Source organism: Dendropsophus ebraccatus, chromosome 6, assembly GCF_027789765.1.
Source record: "Dendropsophus ebraccatus isolate aDenEbr1 chromosome 6, aDenEbr1.pat, whole genome shotgun sequence".
In the NCBI taxonomy this organism is placed as follows: Eukaryota; Metazoa; Chordata; class Amphibia; order Anura; family Hylidae; genus Dendropsophus; species Dendropsophus ebraccatus.
In genome coordinates this window covers 71,759,976-71,776,652 of record NC_091459.1, presented here as the reverse complement: position 1 = coordinate 71,776,652, position 16,677 = coordinate 71,759,976, and positions in this window count along the sequence as shown.

Here is a 16,677-nt window from a genome sequence, read left to right as displayed (position 1 = left end):
ACCAGGAGGGCTGGGGCCTCGACCAGAGGGGAAGGAGTTGTGTTGATCTTACAAGCAGGAAGCTGCTGCACCATTCACTCCTGCAGAAAGAGAGGGAAGGAAGCTGCAATGTCCACAGTAACATGGGGGGATACAGGGGGGAGGACTGGTGTGTGTGGGGTCTGTATACAGGGGGGAGGACTGCTGTGTAGGGTCTGTATACAGGGGAGAGGACTGGTGTGTGTGTGTGTGTGGGGGGGGGTCTGTATACAGGGGGAGAGGACTGGTGTGTGGGGTCTGTATACAGGGGGAGAGGACTGGTGTGTGGGGTCTGTATACAGGGGAGAGGACTGGTGTGTTTGTGGGGTCTGTATACGGGGGAGAGGACTGGTGTGTGGGGATCTGTATACAGGAGGAGAGGACTGGTGTGTGGGGTCTGTATACAGGGGAGAGGACTGGTGTGTGAGGTCTGTATACAGGGGGAGAGGACTGGTGTGTGGGGTCTGTATACAGGGGATAGGACTCGTTTGTATGGGGTCTGTATACAGAGGGAGAGGACTGGTGAGTGTGAGGGGGGGTCTGTATACAGGGGGAGAGGACTGGTGTGTATGGGGTCTGTATACAGGAGAGAGGACTGGTGTGTAGGGTCTGTATACAGGGGAGAGGACTCGTTTGTATGGGGTCTGTATACAGAGGGAGAGGACTGGTGTGTGTGAGGGGGGGTCTGTATACAGGGGGAGAGGACTGGTGTGTATAGGGTCTGTATACAGGAGAGAGGACTGGTGTGTAGGGTCTGTATACAGGGGGAGAGGACTGGTGTGTGGGGTCTGTATACAGGGGGAAAGGCCTGGTGTGTGGGGGGTCTGTATACAGACCGACACACACACCAGTCCTCTCCCCCTGTATACAGACCCCACACACCAGTCCTCTCCCCCCTGTATACAGACCCCCCCACACACACACACACACACCAGTCCTCTCCCCTGTATACAGACCCCACAGACCAGTCCTCTCCCCTGTATACAGACCCCACACACCGGTCCTCTCCCCCTGTATACAGACCCCACACACCAGTCCCCTCCCCCTGTATACAGACCCCACACTGACTGATTACTGACCCTGATTACTGACTAACTTCTGACTACTGACTCTGACCACTGACTTTGACTCCTGACTACTTATACCTGACTTCTGATAAATAATGTGTAATATCTGATCTGTATCAGTACTATAAGTAGTTAGTAGTCCCCATTCAGTTTTAGTTTCACTTTTACTTCAATTGCCAGGCAGCCCCTAGCTTGCAGTATTCAGGTAACAAAATGAAGTGATATCTGATCTCTGACTCTGATCTCTGACTTGGTCAGAAGTGAGAAGTCAGTGTGATGTCACCAGGAGGGCTGGGGCCTCGACCAGAGGGGAAGGAGTTGTGTTGACCTTACAAGCAGGAAGCTGCTGCACCATTCACTCCTGCAGAAAGAGAGGGAAGGAAGCTGCAATGTCCACAGTAACATGGGGGAGGACTGGTGTGTGTGGGGTCTGTATACAGGGGGGAGGACTGCTGTGTAGGGTCTGTATACAGGGGAGAGGACTGGTGTGTGGGGTCTGTATACAGGGGAGAGGACTGGTGTGTGTGTGGGGTCCCCACACACACACCAGTCCTCTCCCCTGTATACAGACCACACAGACCAGTCCTCTCCCCTGTATACAGACCCCACACACCGGTCCTCTCCCCCTGTATACAGACCCCACACACCAGTCCCCTCCCCCTGTATACAGACCACACAGACCAGTCCTCCATCCTGTATACAGACCCCCCACACGCACCAGTCCTCTCTCCCTGTATACAGACCCCACACACCAGTCCTCTCCCCCTGTATACAGACCCCACACACAGCAGTCCCCTCCCCCTGTATACAGACCACACAGACCAGTCCTCCATCCTGTATACAGACCCCCCACACGCACCAGTTCTCTATCCTGTATACAGACCCCCCACACACACACCAGTCCTCTCTCCCTGTATACAGACCCCACACACCAGTCCTCTCCCCCTGTATACAGACCCCACACACACCAGTCCTCTCCCCCTGTATACAGACCCCACACACACCAGTCCTCTCCCCCTGTATACAGACCCCACCCCAATCCTCTCCTCTGTATACAGATCACACACACCAGTCCTCCCCCATGTTACTGTGGACATTGCAGCTTCCTTCCCTCTCTTTCTGCAGGAGTGAATGGTGCAGCAGCTCTCTACTTCCTGCTTATAAGGTCAACACAACTCCTTCCCTTCTGGTCGAGGCCCCGCCCCTCCTGGTGACATCACACTGACTCCTCACTCCTGACCAAGTCAGAGATCAGATATAACTTCATTTTGTTACCTGAATACTGCAAGCTAGGGGCTGCCTGGCAATTAAAGTAAAAGTGAAACTAAAACTGAATGGGGACTACTAACTACTGACATTTCACAGATCAGATATTATACATTATTTAATCAGAAGTCAGGTATAAGTAGTCAGGAGTCAAAGTCAGTGGTCAGAGTCAGTAATCAAAGTCAGTAGTCACTTTTGTGTCAAAATGATTCTTGACTTTGACTTCTGACTGTCCTAATATGGACACTGTACACCTGGTCTGTCTTATGCACCCTTACGGAACAGTAATATTGACACAGCGTTATGTTTGGATGCGATATTGGCATTGTGATGGCAGCTAGGGTTGGCTGGGTTATGGGTTACAGTGTTGACACTAACCATGGTAATACTGGCTTAGGCCATGTTCACACGGTGTATTGTACCGGCCATTCTATGACCCGACCGGGTCACGGAGCGGACGGTCTCTGCAAAGATCATCCCGGATCACCACTGCCGGATGATCTTTATAGCCGTAGAGCATCGGCGGGCGCCCGCATCAGAACTCCCCATAGTACACTATGAAGCAAGCGGACAGAGCCGCTCGCTTCATAGTGTGCACTGACATGGTTTTCTACGGCCGCTATTCAATGGCCAGAGAATTTTATACTACTGCCATTTGTTGAAAACAAAATTTCTTTCTTTGCACGTACATCACAACACTGGTGAATTTGCATTGATAGATGACCTCCACTTTCTAAATGGGGACATACACAGAGCCTAGGACAGCAGAGCTGTAAATAGGACCAAGGTCCCACTATCATGGTTTGACACAACGAGAACACTATTCCATTGTGGTTGTAAAAATAATACTGGTATAAAATCCTTATCAGATAAAGACAGTGCAAAGACTCTTCATCTTTATGCTGCTTGGCAAATTGCTTAAAGCGTAACTGTCATTTCAGGGTCATTTTTTTTTTTTAAAACATTAAATATCAACAGTTCAAGCGATTTTAAGAAACTCTGTAATAGGTTTTATAAACGAAAAGAGTTTCCTTCTGTACTGAAAAAGCAATCTCCCAGCCTCCCCCCTCACTGCAGAAGCAGCAGGATTTCTGTGTCCATTATGTGGCTATGGAGAGGGGAGGGGCTGTTAGGAGTGCTAAGAAGAAGTAAGGTATGTGGTCAGCTCACCTCAAAGAGTTCATGTTGGTCACAGTTCATATAGGAGGGTGCACGGTTCCAACGATAGCCAGTCGTGAATCCAAGGAATAGTGAAGAAAAGTAGGGGTCCCAGCACTCCAGTAGCAATTAAAATCTATAAGCTTTATTTCATATCCAAAGTTAAAACATGCTGCAAGGTAACACCGACGCGTTTCGCGCGCATGCGCGCTTAGTCCTGGTATAATGCACACCTGATACAACACATGATTAAGAACAAAAAGCAGCCTATCAAGTGGAGGCCCATAGAGCCTACTACACAGGTGGAAAAAGCAACCCAACATAATTAGTTACGGGAAGAACGGACCAAAGGAAAAAAATATATATCTGAAAAAAGTAAATCTGTAAAAAGTAATGATGATCAAAATATTAGCAAAAATAAATTGAATTTGTGATAAGCATAAATCAAAATAAGCATTGCATAAATGTAAAAATACGTACGCACAAAAATCATATAGAATAAATGGAAATGATATAAATGCGTAACATATGATATAAGTATAATCATGTAGGAAACACAATATGTAAATAAGAGGAAAGTCATAAATATATAATAGTGTTTCTCTGCAAATCAATATGTATAATGATATAGTAGATCATTTTCAAAGTTTAAACCATTCGGATGACGAGTATTCAACTTAAAGATATACTCCGCTTCTTTATGTAGTAAGAGCTGTTGTTTGTTGCCGCCTCTCATGGTGGTTTGCACCGTTTTGATACCGTAGAATGTGAATGAAGACATATTGCCACGATGTTTGTCAAGGAAATGTTTTGCCGCACCCGATGAGCTTGTGGTATGTCCCTTCTTAATATCCGTGATGTGCTCACTAATTCTCTTTTTTAATTTCCGTATGGTGCAGCCCACATATTTGAGTTGGCATGATCTACATTCTATAACATAGATGACATGGTCACTTTCACAACTGATGTTGTTTGTGATTATATAAGTGTGTGCATTGTCACTGTTGGTGTAGTTTTTTGTTTGTAGCATATACTTGCACATATTGCATCTGGGAAGTCCGCATTTGTAACTGCCTAATGTGTTGTGGGAGGAGTGTGTGTGGAGGGGTGGTAATGTACTAGGGGAGAGCTGATCTCCCAATGTGCGCCCCCTGCGTGCCACACATCGTATGCCTCCATCAAAGATATTACTTAAAATAGTATCCTGTTGTAAAATGTTTAGGTTCCTGGTTAGGATGTCGGTAATACTTTTGTATTCAGTAGAATAGCGTGTGGAGAAAGTAATCGGTATATGTTCACTATTGTTGGAATGACTGAATTGTTTATTATTGTTTTCCTTCAATAGTGTGGTTCTAGATTTCTGGGAAACCTTGTCAAGTGCCCTGTTTATGTGGGTGCGTCTATAACCCCGATCAATCATGCGCTGGCATGTTTCTATGCTTTGTGTTTTGAATGTGATGGGGGAGGAGCAAGCACGTTTAACCCGTGTCAGCTCCCCCACAGGTATTGTTTCTGACAGTGTGGGCTGGATGGCTGCTGGACGCATGTAGTAATGTATTGCCTGCAGAAGGTTTCCTGTAGAGCAGAGGTCTCAAACTCGCGGCCCTCCAGCTGTTGCCAAACTACAATTCCCATTAGGCCTGGACAGCCAAAGCTTTAGCTTTGGCTGTCCAGGCATGATGGGAATTGTAGTTTGGCAACAGCTGGAGGGCCGCGAGTTTGAGACCCTTGCTGTAGAGTGATGTATCTACTTTTCCTGTGGTGAAATTGACTGTCAATGTGATATCCAGGAATGGAATGAAATCAAGATGGAACTGATGGGTAAATGATAAGTTATTATTATTGTTATTAATGTATTGTATGAACTTACTGATATCTTCCTCACTCCCCTGCCACACAATGAGGACGTTATCAATATAACGTCCATACCACCGTATGGCAGGGGGGAAGGGGTTAGAATGACAGAAAACATACCTTTCCTCCCACCATGCCACGAACAGGCCCGCCAAAGTGGGTGAGAATTTAGCTCCCATAGGAGCACCTCTTATCTGCAAATAAAACTCATTATTAAATGTGAAATAATTATGTTTTAGTAGATCTCAGAATCGCTAGCATACGTTAAAGCATCACTGAGCTATAAGAGCATAAAGTGAGACAGGTCAGATTTTGAAAAATGAGCCTGGTCTTTTAGGTGCAAATAGGCTTGGTCTTGAAGGGGTTAAATGTGAAATAATTATGTTTTAGTAGATAGGAAGTACAATCCAAAATAAATTCCCTCAATTCATAGCTGTAAGTGCTATAATGGTAAAATGGTGTGCGAGAGCTTGGAGGGCCTGTTCGTGGGGAATAGAGGAGTATAGGGCAGAGATGTCACAACTGAGCCATAAAAAATCTTGTTGCCAATCAAAATTCTCAAATGCCCGTAGGACACTACTGCTGTCCTTGAGATAGCCGGGTACCCTGGTAACAAGGGGTTGAAGTAGCCCATCCACCCAAGCGCAAAGTTTTTCCCCAAGGGATCCAACTCCCGAAATAATGGGACGCAGGGGTGGAGGGGATACCCCCTTGTGCACCTTGGGGAGGCCATAGAAAACAGCTGTTAGAGGAAAATCAGGGATTAAGTTAGTAGCATCTTTTTCATTTAACATTCCAAGGGCAATTCCCTCCTCCACAAGGGTGCATAGTCCGGGTTTAAAAATGGCAGTAGGATCCTCAGATAATTGCTTATATGTCTCCTCGTCTTGGAGAATATTATTGGCCAGTTGGATATACAGTTCTCTGTCCATAAGGACTATTTTGCCGCCCTTATCTGCCATTTTGATTATGATCTGAGGATTACTGCTTAATTTTTTGATGGTCTCTCGTTCTTTGCAGGTGACGTTAGATATAGTGGGCAAAGTGCGTGTGACATCGGAAAGTTTCCTGAGACCGCGTTCCATTGCATATTGGAAATTGTCCAATGCTTCCACCCTAGATTTATACGGATAATAGGCCGGATTAGTGTGCATAGCTGAGACACTATGGATCGATTCTTCACCTAGCGTTCCACTTGCATATTGTAAATCTAGTAATTCCACCAGGTTTACTTGTTCCCGGAACAGTAAGTCTCCAAATTCGTTGATGGTGTACATACGTGGTTGTAATACAGACTTGGGAGTGTGATCTTGCATGTAAAAGTGACATTTTATAGTGAGTAATCTGGCTAGTTTGTTAATGTCTATCAACGTGTCAAATAAGTCAAAGTGGCATGTGGGCACAAAGGATAAGCCTTTGGATAATATTTTGATGTCCTCCTCGGTAAGTGATACTGAGGACAGATTGATCACATTATTTTTAGGCTCATCCTTTAGTGCTTTTGAGTGTAGTGTGGAGTTCAGCGTCTCTTGCTCTTCGTGGTTTTTTGGTTGTTTTTTTTTTGGATTTATGTTTTCTTCCCCCTCTTCTAGTCCGTTTTTTGGAACCGTGGTTCCATCATGTTGTGTATTGGACTGTGTTTGTCTGCTAGATGTAGGTAACTGACGATTGGCTTGGGAAGTACGTGCACCCTCCTTATTTCTAGATGTATTGTAAGTATTTTTACGTGTCCTTGTGGTGGGTTCATCTGTACTTGTATCTGATGTGAGATCATAGTCAGATTCTTCCGATCTCTCAGATTTCATTGAGGAGAAACTCACATGTGAATTGTCCCGTGTTTTAAATTGAGAGGTTTTTTTTGAGAATAGAGCGTGGTTTGTAAGTGCGATGTAGTTTCCAGGTGTAAACCTGGTTCAATGAGTAGTCAATGAGTAGTAGTAAAAATACTTACAATACATCTAGAAATAAGGAGGGTGCACGTACTTCCCAAGCCAATCGTCAGTTACCTACATCTAGCAGACAAACGCAGTCCAATACATGACATGATGGAACCACGGTTCAAAAAAACGGACTAGAAGAGGGGGAAGAAAACATAAATCCAAAAAAAAAAGGGGCAAGAAGGGCAAGAGATGCTGAACTCCACACTGCACTCAAAAGCACTAAAGGATGAGCCTAAAAATAATGTGATTAATCTGTCCTCAGTATCACTTACCGAGGAGGACATCAAAATATTATCCAAAGGCTTATCCTTTGTGCCCACATGCCACTTTGACTTATTTGACACGTTGATGGACATTAACAAACTAGCCAGATTACTCACTATAAAACGTCACTTTTACATGCAAGATCACACTTCCAAGTCTGTGTTACAACCACGTATGGACACCATCAACGAATTTAGAGACTTACTGTTCCGGGAACAAGTAAACCTGGTGGAATTACTAGATTTACAATATGCAAGTGGAACGCTAGGTGAAGAATCGATCCATAGTGTCTCAGCTATGCACACTAATCCGGCCTATTATCCGTATAAATCTAGGGTGAAAGCATTGGACAATTTCCAATATGCAATGGAACGCGATCTCAGGAAACTTTTCGATGTCACACGCACTTTGCCCACTATATCTAACGTCACCTGCAAAGAATGAGAGGCCATCAAAAAATTAAGCAGTAATCCTCAGCTCATAATCAAAATGTCAGATAAGGGCTGCAAAATAGTCCTTATGGACAGAGAACTGTATATCCAACTGGCCAATAATATTCTCCAAGACGAGGAGACATATAAGCAATTATCTGAGGATCCTACTGCCATTTTTAAACCCGGACTATGCACCCTTGTGGAGGAGGGAATTGACCTTGGAATATTAAATGAAAAAGATGCTACTAACTTAATCCCTGATTTTCCTCTAACAGCTGTTTTCTATGGCCTCCCCAAGGTGCACAAGGGGGTATCCCCTCCACCCCTGCGTCCCATTATTTCGGGAGTTGGATCCCTTGGGGAAAAACTTTGCGCTTGGGTGGATGGGCTACTTCAACCCCTTGTTACCAGGGTACCCGGCTATCTCAAGGACAGCAGTAGTGTCCTACGGGCATTTGAGAATTTTGATTGGCAACAAGATTTTTTATGGCTCAGTTGTGACATCTCTGCCCTATACTCCTCTATTCCCCACGAACAGGCCCTCCAAGCTCTCGCTCACCATTTTACCGTTATAGCACTTACAGCTATGAATTGAGGGAATTTATTTTGGATTGTACTTCCTATCTACTAAAACATAATTATTTCACATTTAACCCCTTCAAGACCAAGCCTATTTGCACCTAAAAGACCAGGCTCATTTTTCAAAATCTGACCTGTCTCACTTTATGCTCTTATAGCTCAGTGATGCTTTAACGTATGCTAGCGATTCTGAGATTGTTTTTTCATCACATATGGCACTTTATATTAGTGGCAAAATTTGGTCACTACTTTGTGTGTTTTTTGTGAAAAACATCAAAATATCATGAAAAATTTAAAAAATTAGCATTTTATGAACTTTGAAATTCTCTGCTTCTAAAAAAGAAAGTTGTATCACATAAATTAGTTACTAAGTCACATTACCGATATGTCCTCTTTGTTCTGGCTTCATTTCATAAACATATTTTACTTTTTTAGGGTGTTACGGGGCTTAGAAATTTATCAGCAAATTACCACATTTTCGTAAAAGTTTCCAAAACTGATTTTTTTAGGGACCAGTTCTTATTTTAAGTTGATTTAGGAGGTTTGTATACTGGAAACCCCCATAAGTGACCCCATTTTGGAAACTAGACACCTTAACGAATTAATCTAGGGGTATAATGAGCATTTTAACCCTACAGTGGCTGGAGGAAAGTATTCACCATTAGGCCGTAAAAAAAATGAAAAATTACAATTTTCCAATAATATATACGTTTAGATTAAAGTTTCTCATTTTCAAAAGGAATATGAGAAAAAAGGCACCCCAAAATTTGTAACGCAGGTTCTCGTGAGTACTACGGTACCCCATATGTGGGCGTAAACCACTGTATGGGCACACAGCGGGGCTCAGAAGGAAGGGAGCGCCATCTAGCTTTTCCATTGCAGATTTTGCTGAAGAAGTTTCCGAGCGCCAGGTGCATTTGCAGTGCCCCTGTAGTGTCAGCAGAGAGAAAACCCCCCATAAGTCACCCCATTTTGGAAAGTACACCCCTCAAAGAATTCATCTTGGGGTAGGATGAGCATTTTGACCCCACAGGTGTTAGAGGAAAGTATTCAAAATTAGACAGTAAAAATGAAAAACTCGAATTTTTCCAATAATATGTTCCTTTAGTTTGAATTTTCTCCATTTCACGAGGAACAGGAGAGAAAATTCACCCCAAAATCTGTAACGCAGGTTCTCCTGAGTAAAAAGGTACCTCATATGTGGGCATAAACCACTGTATGGGCACACAGCCGGGCTCAGAAGGGAAGGAGCGCCAATTAGCTTTTTCAATGCAGATTTTGCTGCAGAAGTTTCTGAGTGCCAGGTGCGTTTGCAGAGCCCCTGTAGTGCCAGCGGAGTAAAATCTCGCCATAAGTCACCCCATTTTGGAAAGTGCACCCCACAAAGAATTCATTTTGGGGTGTGGTGAGCATTTTGACCCCACCGGTATAAGAGGAAAGTATTCAAAATTAGACAGTAAAAATGAAAAACTCGAATTTTTCCAATAATATGTTCCTTTAGTTTGAATTTTCTCCATTTCACGAGGAACAGGAGAGAAAATTCACCCCAAAATCTGTAACACAGGTTCTCCTGAGTAGAACGGTACCGCATATGTGGGTATAAACCACTGTATGGGCACACAGCCGGGCTCAGAAGGGAAGGAGCGCCAATTAGCATTTTCCGTGCAGATTTTTCTGAAGAAGTTTCTGAGCGCCAGGTGCATTTGCAGCGCCCCTGTAATGTCTATAGAATAGACCCCCCCCCCCCTAAAAGTCACCCCATTTTGGAAAGTACACCCCTCAAAGAATTCATCTTGGGGTAGGATGAGCATTTTGGCCCCACAGGTATTAGAGGAAAGTATTCAAAATTGGCCAGTAAAAATGAAAAACTTTTTCCAATAATATGTTGGTTTAGTTTGAAATTTCTAAATTTCACAAGGAACATGAGAGAAAACGTACCCCAAAATCTGTAACGCAGGTTCTCCCGAGTACAACGGTACCCCATATGTGGGCATAAACCACTGTATGGGCACACAGCAGGGCTCAGAAGGGAAGGAGTACCAATTTGCTGGAGCAAAACAGTAGCTAGTAATAGTTATTAGAATAGCGCAGTTACTAAAATAAAATAAAAAAAATTAGATTACAGGTAATGTGGGGTGGTTCCGGGTAATTTGGAGGTGGTTACGGCAACCTGGGGTGGTTACAGGCAACCTGGGGTGGTTACAGGCAACCTGGGGTGAATACGGACAACCTGCTGTGGTTACGGACAACCTGCTGTGGTTACAGACAATCTAGGGTGGTTACAGGCAACCTGCTGTGGTTACGGGCAACGTGGGGTGGTTACAGATAGTCTGGGGTGGTTACAGACAATCTGGGGTGGTTACAGACAATCTGGGGTGGTTACAGGCAACCTGCTGTGTTTACGGATAAACTGAAGTGCTAATAGGTAATCTGAGGTGGGTACCTGTAATCTGGCGTGGTTGCGGGCAATCTGGAGGGGGTCACTGGCAATTTGGGGTGGTTAGAGGCGACGTGCGGTGGTCAGTGGCGACGTGCGGTGGTCAGTGGCGACGTGCGGTGGTCAGTGGCGACGTGCGGTGGTCAGTGGCGACGTGCGGTGGTCAGAGGCGACGTGCGGTGGTCAGAGGCGACGTGCGGTGGTCAGAGGCGACGTGCGGTGGTCAGAGGCGACGTGCGGTGGTCAGAGGCGACGTGCGGTGGTCAGAGGCGACGTGCGGTGGTCAGAGGCGACGTGCGGTGGTCAGAGGCAAGGTGCGGTGGTCAGATGCGACGTGCGGTGGTCAGACGCGACCTGCGGTGGTTGCGTGCAATCTAGGGGGTTACATGTAATCTGGCATGATTACGGGCAACCTGGGGTGGTTATGCGCAACCTGCGGTGGTTACGGGCAACCTGGAGGGGTTACAGACAATCTAGAATTGTTACGGATAGACTGAAGTGCTTATAGGTAATCTGGGGTGGGTACATGTAATTTGGGGTGGTTACAGGCAATCTGGGGTGATTACGGACAATCTGGAGGGGGTCACTGGCAACGTGCGGTGGTTACGGTCAACGTGCGGTGGTTGCGGTCAACGTGGGGTGGTTACGGGTAATCTGGGGGGTTACGTGCAATCTGACGTGATTACGGACAACCTGGGGTGGTTACGGGCTAGCTGAGGTAGTTACGGGTAATCTGGGGGGGTTAGGGGTAATTTGGGAGTAAACTGCAATTATTACTATAATAGAAAGTGTGTGTTTTATTTTTTTGTATGTTTGTCACTTTTTGTACTTTTCACATTCTTTTTCACTGTATTATTATGATTACTGTGATATTTTCTATCACAGTAATCATAGTTTAGTGACAGAGACCAAATTGGTCTCTGTCACTTTAAATTTTCAGAGCTGGCTGGTTGTGGAGCGCATGCGCACTTCATAACCAGCCAGGACACCGAGGAGGAAGGAGCTCCAGGATCAGGTGAGTATAGGGGGTAGGGGAGGGTGACTCGGGGACGGGGGTGACTGGGGGGGTGGGGGGGCGACTGGGGGGGTGGGGGGACATCACTTTTTATCCCCTGTCACCAATCATTCATGGTGACAGGGGATAAAATGTTCCGGCGGCACATCGCACAAGCGATCAGCGGTATATAGTATATACCGCTGATCGCTTGTACCGGGACCCCACAGGGGGGGTCCCCGATGACTGCCCCATGCTCTCCGCTACCTCCGGTGGCGGAGAACATGGGGTTTTCATTCATTTTTACAAAGAGATCACAGTGATCGCGGCGGCCATCTTGGATCTGATGGCCGCCGCGGGGAGGGGGGGTTAGATACCGGGGCACTAGGGGGGCCGGTCTGGGGTCTGATTTTAACTATTTCATCTCCCCCCACCGTGGATTCACGGTGGGGGGAGATGAAATATAGCGGCGGCACCGGCCCATTAGTGACCGCCGTTTCGGGGTTAATGGGGGTCAGCTGCGGGATCGCAGCTGATTCTCATTATCTCCGGTGCCTCACTCAGATGAGAGCGGGATCGCTGTCCCTGCAGCGATCCCGTTCTCATCACAAACCCCCGTCAAAGCAGAAACGTATATGTACATTCCTACTGCACAGGGCATGTGCAATAGGAACATATATATACAGATGGCTGACGTGAAGGGGTTAATAATGAGTTTTATTTGCAGATAAGAGGTGCTCCTATGGGAGCTAAATTCTCACCCACTTTGGCGGGCCTGTTCGTGGCATGGTGGGAGGAAAGGTATGTTTTCTGTCATTCTAACCCCTTCCCCCCTGCCATACGGTGGTATGGACGTTATATTGATAACGTCCTCATTGTGTGGCAGGGGAGTGAGGAAGATATCAGTAAGTTCATACAATACATTAATAACAATAATAATAACTTATCATTTACCCATCAGTTCCATCTTGATTCCATTCCATTCCTGGATATCACATTGACAGTCAATTTCACCACAGGAAAAGTAGATACATCACTCTACAGGAAACCTTCTGCAGGCAATACATTACTACATGCGTCCAGCAGCCATCCAGCCCACACTGTCAGATCAATACCTGTGGGGGAGCTGACACGGGTTAAACGTGCTTGCTCCTCCCCCATCACATTCAAAACACAAAGCATAGAAACATGCCAGCGCATGATTGATCGGGGTTATAGACGCACCCACATAAACAGGGCACTTGACAAGGTTTCCCAGAAATCTAGAACCACACTATTGAAGGAAAACAATAATAAACAATTCAGTCATTCCAACAATAGTGAACATATACCGGTTACTTTCTCCACACGCTATTCTACTGAATACAAAAGTATTACCGACATCCTAACCAGAAACCTAAACATTTTACGACAGGATACCATTTTAAGTAATATCTTTGATGGAGGCATACGATGTGTGGCACGCAGGGGGTGCACATTGGGAGATCAGCTCTCCCCTAGTACATTACCACCCCTCCACACACACTCCTCCCACAACACATTAGGCAGTTACAAATGCGGACTTCCCAGATGCAATATGTGCAAGTATATGCTACAAACAAAAAACTACACCAACAGTGACAATGCACACACTTATATAATCACAAACAACATCAGTTGTGAAAGTGACCATGTCATCTATGTTATAGAATGTAGATCATGCCAACTCAAATATGTGGGCTGCACCATACGAAAATTAAAAAAGAGAATTAGTGAGCACATCACGGATATTAAGAAGGGACATACCACAAGCTCATCGGGTGCGGCAAAACATTTCCTTGACAAACATCGTGGCAATATGTCTTCATTCACATTCTACAGTATCAAAACGGTGCAAGCCACCATGAGAGGCGGCAACAAACAACAGCTCTTACTACATAAAGAAGCGGAGTATATCTTTAAGTTGAATACTCGTCATCCGAATGGTTTAAACTTTAAAAATGATCTACTATATCATTATACATATTGATTTGCGGAGAAACACTATTATATATGTATGACTTTCCTCTTATTTACATATTGTGTTTCCTACATGATTATACTTATATCAAATGTTACGCATTTATATCATTTCCATTTATTCTATATGATTAATTTTTGTGCGTACGTATTTTTACATTTATGCAATTCTTATTTTGATTTATGCTTATCACAAATTCAATTTATTTTTGCTAATATTTTGATCATCATTACTTTTTACAGATTAACTTTTTTCAGATATATATTTTTTTCCTTTGGTCCGTTCTTCCCGTAACTAATTATGTTGGGTTGCTTTTTCCACCTGTGTAGTAGGCTCTATGGGCCTCCACTTGATAGGCTGCTTTTTGTTCTTAATCATGTGTTGTATCAGCTGTGCATTATACCAGGACTAAGCGCGCATGCGCGCGAAACGCGTCAGTGTTACCTTGCAGCATGTTTTAACTTTGGATATGAAATAAAGCTTATAGATTTTAATTGCTACTGGAGTGCTGGAACCCCTACTTTTCTTGGCTGTTAGGAATGACTGAGCACGAGCACCCTGCAATCTTCTCTCTGTAATAAGCACTGACCTTTCTGACCCCAGAATCCAGCGTCTTAGGTGCCCATACAGTCTACAAACAGCTGACCTTCATGTCACCTCTTCCTGCTCCCTCATCTCCCTCGGCCCCTCCCCCCTCCATAAGGATAGAATGGGAGAGCAGAACTCGTCTTCACTGGCTTCTCTGTAATGAAGACGTGTTTGCCTGATAATGCACAGATAAGAAGTCAGGGGGGAGGCTGGGAGATTGCTTCTTGAGTACAGAAGGAGGCTTTTTTGGTTGATAAAACCTATTACAGAGCTTCTTAAAATCGCTTATACTACTGATTTCTGCAATAAAAAAAAATATGACAGTTACGCTTTAAATTTCAAAGATATTTCTCTTGGCAACCCTCAATTGTGTGCCTGTTTTTTTATTTAACTCAGTAAAGATTGGTCCAGTTGCAGAATGCTATTAGTATCAGCTTCCATATTTCTGGGATTTGTCCATACCTGCTACAACATCATTAGGCAGCTCAGTGGCAAGGTGTTCTCCACATTCATCCTACTGCCCCTGATATGCAACTTTACTCTACCAACTGATTTGTCCAGTTAAACTGGAAACCAGTTCATACTAAAAGTAGCTGAAAATACTCTACTAATATTGTTCAACCATAGGTCTATCAGTAATAATAATAATAATAATTGTATTTTAAAAATCACTGGGGCATAAGGAGCATAGAGTAGATTATTGGCTTGTGTAAGGGTGCGTTTACACAGAGAGATTTATCTGACAAATTTTTGAAGCCAAAACCAGGAACATGCTATAAACAGAGAACAGATCATAAAGAAAAGACTGGGATTTCTTCTCTTCTCAAATCCATTCCTGGCTTTGGCCTCCAAAATCTGTCAGATAAATCTGTCTGTGTAAATGCACCATTAGACAAAGATATCTGGCCTTATGAGTTAATGATGGGTACCCTGAACTTTAACAAAAGATTAATTAAAAAGAATACAAAATAATAAACCAAAACATTAAAAGGTTATGTTCACGTATGGCAAAACAGCGGCCATTATTAGACACGGGCATGTCAAACAAGAGTCTATGATGTTCACCCAGCTGATTGACCAGGTGAACATCACTTCATTTTAAATGGAATGCGGGCACATTCAGGTGTGCTCGCACTCCAATTAGCCATAGTACATGATGTAAAGTGTGGCCGGGAGCCGTACTTTACATTGTGTGCACAGTATATTTTGTACAGCTGCATAGAACACGGGCCATAGTGTATATAGAGTGTATACACCACGGCCAGTGTTCTATATACTTCAATGTAATCAAGCACTGTTAGTTAACAACGGCCAACTAGGCCATACAGTGTGTGAACGAGGCCTAACTGTGTGATAAAGGGGCACAGTTTAATTTATAATGGCATGACCACACTTACAGGTAAAAGGTCTAATCTCTGACTCACGAAGAGCACCCTATAGCACTCAGGAGAGGAAACCTCCTGTGTAGAAAAGCAGTTAAATAAAGAGGTCATGAAAGGTTATACACATACATTAAACAGGTTTTTTCGACAAAACAGATTGATGCCCTATGCACAGGATAGGTCATCATTCACTGATCAGTGGGCACTCAGCATCTCTGCTAATCAGCTGTTCAGCATCTGCACTACTCAGTGAACAGGCCTGAAAGCGGTTGTCGCTGTTCACTGTGCAGAAGTGGTGACATGTAACTGCAGCTCCTGTACAAGATAACAGCAGCTGAGCTGCTGTAACCAGGTCTGGCTACTACACAGTGAAATGTGTAAGCTGCTCCTAGTCTCATTCACACCCCGCCGATCAGTGATTCATGATCTATATTGTGTAGAGGCTATGAATCTTTTTTGCTCAGAAAACCCATTTAAGGCTACATTTATATAACGTAAATTTTCTATTAATCACGGCCTTTGTTGCCGATTTGCAACAACGGCTGTGATTAGCAGAAAATTTACATTGTGCTGCAGTCTATGGAATAACGGCTGGAGTGTATACACTGGTATACAACATGTCAGTTTTGTGCAGCTGCTATTCATTGAATAGCGGCCACACAACCCTGACAGTGCGTACAATGGAGAGTGCGGCTCC